At 34.0% G+C, this 12,164-nt stretch overlaps 2 long non-coding RNA genes across 2 annotated transcripts; one reads left to right on the top strand and one right to left on the bottom strand.

Moving 5' to 3' along the window:
- The first annotated feature begins 768 nt into the window (after positions 1–768).
- LOC127841725 (uncharacterized) lies at positions 769–2,303 on the top strand. Its single transcript, XR_008031289.1, has 3 exons — positions 769–1,360; positions 1,563–1,768; positions 1,997–2,303. It is a non-coding gene; the product is annotated as an uncharacterized LOC127841725 (long non-coding RNA).
- Positions 2,304–5,197: 2,894 nt separating this feature from the next.
- LOC127841727 (uncharacterized) lies at positions 5,198–7,250 on the bottom strand. The gene is made up of 3 exons (XR_008031290.1): positions 7,147–7,250; positions 6,479–6,589; positions 5,198–5,856 (listed from the first exon to the last, which is right to left on the bottom strand). It is a non-coding gene; the product is annotated as an uncharacterized LOC127841727 (long non-coding RNA).
- Between the last annotated feature and the right edge of the window lie 4,914 nt (positions 7,251–12,164).

The following is a 12,164-nucleotide window of genomic DNA, read 5'->3' as shown; positions in this document are numbered from 1 at the left end:
TGTTTATATTTTTATTAGGGATGGCAACGAATACCGATTTCGGTATTGGAATATTTGGTCATCCTTCCGAACGAATATTCGGATATTCGGTCAACATCTGTTGAAAAAAAGTCAACTTTGTTTACCGTACCATTACTCCATGAATTCTACTTTACAAAACAAAAATAAATTGTACTTATTTACAGTATAACATTATTAGGGGCGAAGATTTCCGACCAGAGTTCCGACAAATTGGGGAACTGCGCAGCCTGACAGAACTGATGTACCCTTGCTTGCAGTTACTGCTACAGCAACAGAGAAGGTACAGCAGAATATACACCAAGGTCTGCTGTTGTCCGACGATGCGTTATCTGTCGGCGTATTACCCGACAGGTAAATGAGACAAAATACCACAATCCTCGTAGCAAATATTAAATGCTTAGCAGTAAGTTTTATATAATTACAATTAACAGCAAACGTCGTATAAATAAAACTGTATCCACTAATAAACGGTTTTATGAATCGCAATTGGTTCTAAGTTATGTAAAAACGCAATGCGGATAGGAATTGTGCCCTTTGGTTGACTCATTTTGCATAACGGGTCAGCCAATCGGGGGGAATTGTGCCAATAGGTTGCCCAATTTTGTGTAACGGGTCAGCCAATCGTGCGCTGTGATCTGAGTCATGTTCACTTGACAGGTAACATTGCCCGCGCCTAGCGTGCCCTTCTCGCGACTAAGAGAACGCTTTTAAAAGAAAGTTGCTTAAAAAAAAATTTCACCTCCGGCATTTTTTTTCATGTCGCCTTCCATGTGTGCTTTTAACTCATGCCTTTAACATTGTCATGCATTAATTAAGACTAATTTAGAGTTTGTGTTCAAGTAAACGACATTTTGCAATACAAGTCCTAAGATTGGTTTTCTGTATATTCTTCGTCACTCCATCCTAATCCCCTGGTGGTGAAAGTCACTATGTTAGTGGAAAGGCAATTCCTAAAATTATCTGGGAACTATTTAAAGAAGCTACTTACGTTTTCTGATCGGGTGCGCATATTTATAATACAACGCATGCTTCTTAATTAACTAATAGTTTGATAATAATTGGTAGTAATCTTTGAAAAATAAATAACATACAATTTAATTAAACTCCCTGTGTACGTCAGATATTTGCGTTAGTAGTTAAATTAGTAAAAGTGTACCCAGATAATTAAATACAACGCTATAACTATTATAATTATGATACTATTTGTATGATAAAATCTTCAGACCGAATATTCGACTGGCGGTTAGAAATCGACTGATCACGCTGAGGAAGAGCTGGTGTGGTTGCTGCAACAGTTTCAGACAACACCCACACTGGTCAAGACTATAATATTCTGCAAGTGTGTAATTTTAATTCAATTCAATTCTGTTTTAATCAGAATGTTGGCTTGTTTGTTTAAAATGTATGTATTATGTACAATAGTGTGAAGATCTTTGTAATTGGGTAAACTACACTGTACTATGCTTTTCTATGTCTGTGTTCCTATACAAAAAATCTTATATTACATGTATGTCAAAAAGATCTTCCTTTTGCGATTTCAGGTCGTACAGGTGTGTATATCAAGTGTGGTCATGGTTGGTTATTCAACTCCGTGACACGTCTTACGACGGGGAGCACCGTAGCTACAACCGCGTTGTTGAAATGTTTACATCTTCAACAACGGACGCCACGAAGGAGAGGATTTCTAAATGATTTCCGGGCCGGAAGAGTTAGCGTTGTTGAGGCAACAGTCGCCTTTGCGCTTGGAGTAAGTTACTTTCACAATGATTATAACTCACTTCGACATTTTTTTCTCAATAAAACTATTATTTACTTAGTTAATAAAGTTTCTCTTATTCAATTTTGCTCAATCACGTTCATACCATATAAATTAAACTTGTATATCGTACGAAGTTAAAACATGAGTATGTATTTTTATTTAAAAAAAAGGTAAATCTTGATACTCAACAATGACATTTATTTTCTGTGATGGTAGATCGACATTCCGGACGTGTGGCTCGTGGTCCACTGGGGTGCACCGCGCTCTATCCTGTCTTACTGGCAGAGCCGGTAGCGATGGAGATCCAGCTCTTGCTCTAGTTTTCGCGTACCCTCGGTCCATAACGGATTGCCATGACGCTATGAAGACCATGGTGAATGGGACGGAATGCGTCAGACATACCGTTCTGAAGGAGCTAAGAACTAAAGACATGAATCCTATTCCTGCCCAAGGCGATGGTTGTCAAGATGACACATGTGAAGTGTGTGTTTGCCAGTTGTGTATTTGTTGTAACAGATGCTCACGAAGCTGTACATGTTTTGGAGCATGTCCGGACAAACTATTATGAAGTTCTCTTTATGTTGATTGTTTTGTGACCATTATCATGGGTTTAGCATTATTTCGATTGATTTTTTCTAGTAAATGTATGTCTATAATTAACACTTACACTGAATACTAGTACTAGTAGTGCTTATTTCACTGTTTACTGGCAGGTAGTAACATTTGTGCATGACATTGTTGATATTTATAATTATAATTGCCAAAGTACTTTGTCATTGGGGATACACAGCGTTGGGACAAGAACCAATTAATATGGTAGCATATTTTTCATTTGACGTGTTAGACTTGTTTCAATGTTCAATGTAGATGTATTCATTTTAACATGCTATTTTCATTGATGAAGTAAAGTTTTCTAATGTTGATGTGATCGTTTTGTGACCATTATTATGGGTTAAATGTTATTTCGATTGATTTATTTTCTTAAGTTTGTGTTTATAATTTAGACTTTCACCAAAACGTCGGTGAATACGGACCCATAGCACCTAGCAGAGTTGATGTTCATCCGTTGTGCAAACAATTGGTGTAATGCGCTAGCCAACAGCGACATTTTAATTCGGGAAATTGCCAACTGATCCAATATGGTTGATAAAAAGTACGAAAGAAAGACGAAGTCAATAAAAAGCAATTATTGCTTGCTTAAATGGTACCATTCGCATGAGTTTGTGGTTTAGGTTACAATATACTAAATACTCGTTTCATGTAGGGCTGTACTCTCTAAAAAAATATCATAGTTGACTCGAAGGCATGTTTTACTTCTTAAACTATTGTTCGGGTTTTATCTTTCGGAGATAATGGTAGGGCATAAATAGGTGTTCACCACCGAATCCCTGAAATATGATGAACTTGGAGACTTAAGTAAAGCCTTGCACTGAAAAAGGTTACATTCCACTAAGAAACGGCCGAAAAAAAGTTGCAAAAACAGTCGATTTTGATTAGCGTCAAGTTCTTTTTTGGTTTGAACATGATATATCTTTTTTATTGCATAAATCGATTCCGCTTAGAATGGCCTTTAAGAAAAGGTATGATTATGGGGGTCTCTATGTTCAAAATGTTGAATTAATTTTCGCTCAACGTTGTCGCTTTTACATTGAATTATAGGGAAACTATTTAGTATATTGTGACCTTTAGACAGGTAAACTTTGATAAGATCTTGCAGTTTCAGTGTTCCTTAACCCTTGCATTGTTGATAACATTTTGCACCCATGGCCAAGAGAGAGCGCATTGCAACTATCAGCAACCCATTGGGTTATAAAGCTGATAGTTGAATTATTGCAACTATATGGGTCTCTATGGCAGCATTGGCGTTTGATTTAGTGTAAAATAACCTCAAACATAAATTAAACGTATACGAAGCCGTCAGTCAATTGAACGCGTATTTGTGTACCGAATCAACCCACTAGTACGGGCAAAAGCCCGTGAAGCGGGCGTTGACCGTTCATACATATGGGAATTTAGACTTAAAATTACATGAGAATACCACATATGGATACGTCTCAAAAAAAATTGCCACGCGACATTTATTTTCGCGATGCTATTTATGGCCTTGAACAAATCAAAAACACTTTGACATATGCTAAATCACATGTAAATGCTTACCTCAGGAAAAGTTATACAGGTTTTTTTTTCCACTTTTTGGGAAGATAGCCCATGGCTTTGGGATTGGGAATTTTATCGGCATTTTCATGAAATTGGGAAAATTAATTCATTAGCCATTTTTTCCAAACGAAAAGTCCACTTATTAGGGAAATACTAAATTTGATATAACACTTTATAATCATTAAAATTAAAAGAACAAAATCATAAAATACTTTGTTAGTTGTAATTGAATTAAAATTGAGATAAAATACGCATAAAACACTATTTTACTTCTTTCTAAAAAATCTATAAAAAAAAATATAAAAAAAATATTTATTTATTTATTTTTTTGGAAATTGGGAATTTTTTGCCACATTTTGGGAAAAAAGTATACTTTGTGGGATTGGGAACATAGTCGTATTTTGGCTATAAAATCGGGCCAAAAAAAACCCTGTTATATCAATGACATCATAATTGTGTAGCGAATCACACTAAATATTCTCGCATTATTTTTTCTTCGCAACCGTTCCAAAATTAAGTCTTTACTCAATTATCTCCCCTGAATGCTCTTCTTCAGTGGGTATAAGCCAAAGACTGGTTCACTACATATAGTGACAGTCTTTACCAAACACAATTTAGGTGAACATAACCCGTCTTTAATATATTGTCGAATCTCAGATTTCTGTCGAATTTATTTGCTTTGATCTTTTCGATACCCGGGTGTACTTTGTCCAGGGTTTTCCATGGAAATCCATGGAAAATATGAGGCTGGAGTATTCGGACTAAGTTTCCAGCCTTTTCCAGCGTCAATATTTTAAAAAAAGGTGGAAAATTGTCCATGGTATGTGGAAATAGCCTGGAATAGTTTCCATGGTTTTCCAGGCTCCCTGGAATAATTACCATGGAAAAATTTCCAGGGTTTTCCAGCCAGCATGGAATAAATACCGTCCGAATACTCCATGTAATCTGGAAAACCATGGAAAACCATGGATTTTTTTCCAGGGTTTTCCAGATTACATGGAGTATTCGGACGGTATTTTTTCCATGCTGGCTGGAAAACCCTGGAAAATGTTCCAGGGTTTTTCTTTGTTTAATATTCCATGGATGCCTGGTATAACATGGAAAATTGTCCAGCGTTTACCATGGTCACTGAATAGAAAAAGAAATTTCTGGTCTAAAAACAATATTTATGTATTAAATGAATACAATACTCACAGCTTAAATAAATCATAATTTAAGGTTATATTAAAACAAAACAAAAAATCAACATAATGCCTTAGTTTCTTCGATGTATTATTTTGTTCACAATTCATCAAAATATAACATCAGATTACAAATTGTATTACATTTATTTAACAAATTATTCAGATCAAGCAAGTGTTGTTTAATACATGCTTACAAAGCCTCTAGGTCCATTATCATAAATCAGGCCCTTACATAACAGAACAGGCGCTACTTTAAAAGTTAAAAAGTATAATGCAACCTTAACAACATGTATTCAAAGTAACAAAATACAAGCAAGTCAAGTAATATACAGTAACAATTCACGAACCCTGTACAAACGATATACAAGAAACAAAATGAAAAATTTAAGTTATTTTAGCTACTTCATGTTTGTCACAATATATGTAGCTGCCCATGAGCTACTTTCACTTTAATGCAATTTAGGTGCTCAATTTCATTAAAATACTTTTATATAATTTTATTGTTCAAAGAAATTCAGAACATAATGCATGTACATGTATTACTTTCCAAGTGACAGTTTAAAATATAATTGCAAGTCTAAAACTTGTGAAGGCAGCTTAGTAAATTATAAGTACCCAGGTGGGATAAAATTACAGTTTTTAAAAACTTTTTTTTTAATTAGCTGGGCTTCAGTAGGTCGTGGATCTTTTATAGAACTTGTACTGCTGTTATACTGTATGGCTCCTGCATGATCTCTGAAAGAAAAACAAAGCAAACAATATTACAAGAAAGTCATAAGTTTTTTACATTCATCTGTAAAAGTAAATGTGCAGCATGCAATCATATGATTGAATATCTATACTTCAATGCTCATTCATATTTTAATCTATTTTAGATATTTCATATCACTGCTCAATTCGGTACATCTGGCTTTTTTGTATTTAAGCGAACATTTACGATCCTAAGTAGTAAGCAATTATTTCTTTTCCATTTACTGAAATTTATTCTCTTAAAGTTTGCAAGCGGGCTTTAATCTACTTGCAAACAGGCAACCACACAGGAAAACTGAGAATTTCAAGTGAATAAATTGGTGATTTAATTTATATTTTTATATGACTCTCTTTTATTTTGAAATTTATATTGTTGTTTTCTTAAATGCCCCAAAACGGGGTACACTAGCATGTATCTGGAAACTCAAACATATATAGGAATTTTATATTCAGATATTGCTATATGAAAGTTATGCTAATTTGCTAATTCATATAAAAATAACCTGTAATTGAAACTAGACCAAAATATTGGATACCAAAAAGACAAAATACTTTCAGGTGGTTAACACTAAATTACTTATATGAGCCCGGGCATAACAATATTTACCATAAATTTGTGGCCATGTTAGTCCTCTTGGTAAATGCGCCAAAAGAGCCGCTTTGCTGTCTTGGGTTATTTCCCTGCCATACTCTGCAGTATCTTCCATCAACTGGTCAGCTACAGTTAAAGCACATAATGAAAATGTATATAGAAAATAATTCAAGTATTGTTTTAAATATTTAGTAAAATGGTCTTTAAATAATAACTTACAATGAAGTTAATACATCACAAAGCATAGCATAACAAAATTTGTAGGTATGATTAGTACAAATTTATTATTGCTATAATTAGAATGATGTGTAATTCTATTGGTATGAAATTGCACAGTGAAACCTAAAAAACAATGCTATTAGTTTAATTGATTTATTTATAAACATTAACAGCATTAATGAGCATTGAGTTCTCATCATGCACAGCACATAACTCCCTTAGCCTCAGTTCCCTAGCCATGCATTATAAACTTCCGATACTACATTCAAGCTTATTAATATCTCCACATAGGACTTCCTTTATCAAGCTGCAAACTGCACTTAGTGAAAATGTGTGTGACAGCTGCTTTTAAACTTCTATATTTGCCATACTTTTACCTAAAATGTCACATAAAAAAGGTCTACAATGATGACATAAGAAGAATAAATTTAAAGGAATATTTAGAAATAATGAAAAGCACAAACCTTCAGTTGTTGTTCTATTCCTAGACAGACTTCTGAAACACTTGTATGCATCACTTTTTTACAACATTTCATGTCACTTTCCAAATGATATCCATACATTATTATTTTAAGAAATTCTTGTTAATGGAAAAACTCATTAACTCTAATGTTTGTGAACATTACATTAACTTCATTTTAACAACAAGTTTAACCTGCATATTTTCTACAATACGCCAGAATTTCAATCTAACAGGTAACCTCTCTGTATTTGAACTCAGCCAATCAGAAAAGGCTGTGATATTTTATAACCAATAGATTAGCAGCAGACATATCTGACTCACACACAGGTTTATCAGATAGTTTGTTAATTGCAAACCTGGACTGTAGTTAAATATTGAGTGTGTATACACCTTGAACAGGGTTAAAGAATTTAAACTAATGTAGACATTGCTTTGAAAGTTACTACTATTACTTCTACTACTAGTACTAATACTACTACTACTACTTCTGCAAAACTACTACTACTATTACAACAGCCACAACAACAACAACAACAACAACAACAACAACAACTACTACTACTACTACTACTACTTCTACTACTACTACTACTACTGCTACTTCTACTTGTACTACTACTACTACTACTTCTACTACTACTACTATTACTACTACTACTACTGCTGCTACTACTGCTACTACTACTACTACTGCTTCAACTACTACTACTGCTTCAACTACTACTACTACTACTGCTGCTGCTACTGCTGCTACTACTCCTGCTGCTGCTGCTGCTACTTCTACTACTACTGCTTCTGCTGCTGCTGCTACTACTACTACTACAACTCCTGCTGCAGCGACTACTACTACTACTACTGCTGCTGCTGCTGCTGCTGCTGCTGCTGTTACTACTACTACTACTACCACTACTACTTCTACTACTACTTCTACTACTACTACTAGTACTTCAACTACTATTGCTACTACTACTGCTACTACTACTGCTACTGATGCTGCTGATGCTGCTACTGATACTACTGCTGCTGCTGCTACTTCTACTACTACTACTTCTACTACTACTACTGCTGCTGCTGCTAATGCTACTTCCTTAACTACTACTACTACTGCTGCTACTAGTATTGTTATTATTATTTATACTACTATTGCTACCGTTACTGCTACTATTCCTGTAAATGCTAAAACAACAACACAATAATAACTGCTACTACTGCTACTGTCACTTAAATTTGCACCAATAGTATAATTATCAGTAGTTTAACTGCTTATACAACTTAATACAACAACCACTTTTACTTCTACTCCTACAACATATTCTACTGCCAGCCTCAGCATTACTACTTCTACCACTACTACTACTACTATAACTACTACTATTTTTGCCCAAACTATGCACATTGTTTTATGTTTTATTCATATGTTGTGTTAATTGTTGAACTCTGATTTACTTTGAATAAAATGTGTTGCATTTTTATAAGTTATTTTCTCCTCTTATAAAGTCTAAGTTTTTTTCAGGGTCAGCTGAAAATGTTAGAGTCTTTTCCATGCTTGAAAAATTCTATGTTCCACTTTCCATGCTATCTGGAAATATTTTCCATGGTTATCCAGCCTAAATCCAGCGTTTTCCATTCCTTTTCCATGCTTTTCCATCCAAGGCTGGAAAATGCTTGGAAAAAAAGTCCACGTTTCATGGACATTTTTAGAACAAAACCCTGGAAAACCCTGGAAACTGTTTCAAATTCCAGGGATTTCCATGGAATTCCATGTTATACCATGGATTTCCAGCCTAAGTTCCATGATTACCCTGGACAATGTACACCCGGGTATCTTATTGTTATTATTATCCTGACAAATCACAAAGGCTTGTTAAAAAAATATTTGTTTTAAACATTATAGCTGGCATCTCTATTCTTCCAGTATTCTCGCGGTATTTCAATAACGACACCCTACTGTTTATTTGTCAGAATTTGTGACGCATTTTCCATTCGCTCTCAGAAAGAAGTTTTTACTTGTGATCATGAGCAATATTCTGGTAAGTTGTCGTTGTTATCCACCAGAAACACATTTATTTTCAAAATTTAAAGATATTCCGATCTAACTTTTTAGTCTTTTAGCTTTAATTTTTAACGTATTTACACCTCGTCTGCTCGCACTTTACCGATATCCCGAAAGGTTACATATCACTATAATTAGTTAAGGCCTCAAACCACAAAATCCGATACCATTGGATTTTCGTACAACAATCTTACGTAAAAAATCTGCCAGATTCAAATCAACAAAAAACAAGACACTTATAAATTGTCTGCGTTATTGATCAAATTTTAAGATATTTGTTGGTTTTCCTTTTTTTAGAAGCTGTTCTGCGAAGGCAAGAGCTGGGCTTCATACAAGCCTATCTATCCAGCAAAACTGACAGTTTTGGTTTACAGAAATCAACAAAGGAGGGATTCCTGAACTATCATAATTTCCAAGCTATACACATCTGTTATTATCTGTGGTGATTTTTATTGGTTCTGTTGGTTTACTTGGATGGAACATGTGTGAACTTTTATAGAACTTTGAAAAGTCTATATATGTCTATCTATAAACAAAAATCATCTATGGTATAATAAGATCAGATGTGCAAACAATGTCAAAGGGTTGTTAAATTAACAATTTGAAGGCAATTATGCTGAAAAAATATGAAAGTTCCCATGCAAATTTTGTCTGTATATCGACAAGTGTCTGCCGATAGTTGTCAAACTAGTAATACAAAACTTACCACAAGTATGTAAAAGCACTAAGTACCTGTGATCATTTTTAGTAAGATAGTGTAATTCTAAACAGTAGCAAATAGCTTGTTTAGTAAATGCATAATGCAATTAATATGGTTTCCATTCTATTGTGTAATTAATAAATTGGTTGTTACTTGTCAATCCATGATAAATGTTTTAAGGCTAATACAAAACCAGCAATGTTAATTTTGTAAAAGGTAATACAATAACACCACTTTGTAATTTCATATACGTTAATATTCTTGAAATGTAGGTTGATGACAGTGTTTTAGTTTTACTTATTTTGTAACTATTATTTTATGTGCAAATAAATGATGTGAAGTGTTTGGTTTGTTAAATAAAAAAATATGGATGATATAACATGATGCATTCTAATATTTGCATTCAAATTGTGACTATAGACAGAGCTCCAGATAAGGGCCGTACAGCCGTAAATACGTCGAAAGTCTACAAGAAGTACTAGGTAGAACAAGAAATGTACTTCGACGTACAATTTTCACCGACCCTTGAGTGTTAGCCAATCAGAAGACACATTACGTCTGTTGCTTTTAGAGATATTTGACATTGAACATTATTATTATTATTATTATTTATACTGAATTATGCGACTATCGACCGCTTACTCATAGATATTGTGCGTATTTATTAAACATTATTATTATTATAATTAATACCAAATTATGCGACTATCGACCGCTAACTCATAGATATTGTGCGTATTTATTGACCTGGCGTGGCGGAATTAACCTCTGACTTATGCAAGTTATGGTTATCACAAAATACGACCAACGGGGAGGTTATAATACATTATTTATCCCGTTAATGCTTTGTAACTGTTTGGTTACCGTTGGGAATTTCCTACACAGTAATGCGCTGGACGGTCGTGATACTCCGCCCCGCATGATCAATAAATACTCACAATATGCTGAATAATTTTAATTTTAAAAAGGTAACAATTGAATCTTCTTCAAATTTGTATATAATCTATTTCAATGCATTAAATACTTAAAACTTCTATTTGTTGTTTTTTTGCCATTCTGATATTTTTATTCATTTTTTCCTCAATTAAAAAAGAGATTTTAAACATTTATTATGAATAAATCTGAAGGAAAAGCGGCTCAAGAGACTAGTGTTTTGATTGGCTGTTCAGAAAATGTGTACGTAGAGTACAAACATGTATGTCTAAGTACAAATTGTACTTTGACGTACAAATATATACTTTGAAGTGTATTTTATATTTATGTCGACGTACAATTATTGTACTTTGCCGTACATTTATCTTTTTAACTTGTAGGTCTTCTTGACTCAACCCAAACGGTACGCCATAGTATGTCTTTAGGGTTATCTAAAGAATGCTCCCACTAAAGGGTTCAATACAGACACCTCCCAGTGACTAAGCCAGTTAGCAGACACCCCATCCACTAAACCACAGACACCAAACCAGCTATAAATTCTGTGGCTAGAAAAAAAATAAAATAAGATGCTAGATCTTTAAGCTTGGAACATGTATCACGTTTTAAGATTGATTTTTTTGGATGCATTACTAAATTATTGCAACAATTATAATATTTTGAACACAATCATGTCCATGTATTTATTAAAAATACATGGTTATCAAAAAAAATTTTAAAAGCTTTTGCCCGTAAATTAGGTAGCACCTATAATCATATTATGAATTTGATGCCGTTAAAGCTTCCGACATGAATTCATGTCGGAACGATGCTATTGCAAAAAAACGTTAAACGATATGAGGTCGATGTAAATCAACCTCATATTTATAGGAGTAATTTTTAATACGGGCAAAAGCCCGCAAAGCGGGCGTTGACTGTTTATTTGTATCACTTTTCTGAAATACAAAGAGACATTACCTTATAGGGATACAAGTCAAATGATTTCTGCCGTCACCTATTTTCGCGATGGAAAATCATAGAGCGCTGGAGCACACAGGCACTTGGACAAACGCTATATGACACGTAGATGCATTCCTCGTGAAATAATACGGCATTGCAATAATTATTAAGAAGCGAATCGTACTCTATGTTATTGTATTATGACTTTCTACGATCAAAATACGTCTGTTTGCCTCCCTGTGTGACACTTCCTGTTTCCCATAATGCATTGCAAATGGAAAATTGCTCTAGATGTTGTTAACAAAATCTTAAAAAAGATAACCCGTCTAAATTATTTGCGTACTTCCGGTTTACAAAACCAAATAAGATTAGTTTCGAATTAACTTCTTCAATTAAA

Source organism: Dreissena polymorpha, chromosome 8 (assembly GCF_020536995.1).
Source record: "Dreissena polymorpha isolate Duluth1 chromosome 8, UMN_Dpol_1.0, whole genome shotgun sequence".
Lineage (NCBI taxonomy): Eukaryota > Metazoa > Mollusca > Bivalvia > Myida > Dreissenidae > Dreissena > Dreissena polymorpha.
The sequence above is the reverse complement of the archived record's forward strand: the minus strand, read 5'-3'. Positions and strand labels throughout refer to the sequence as shown.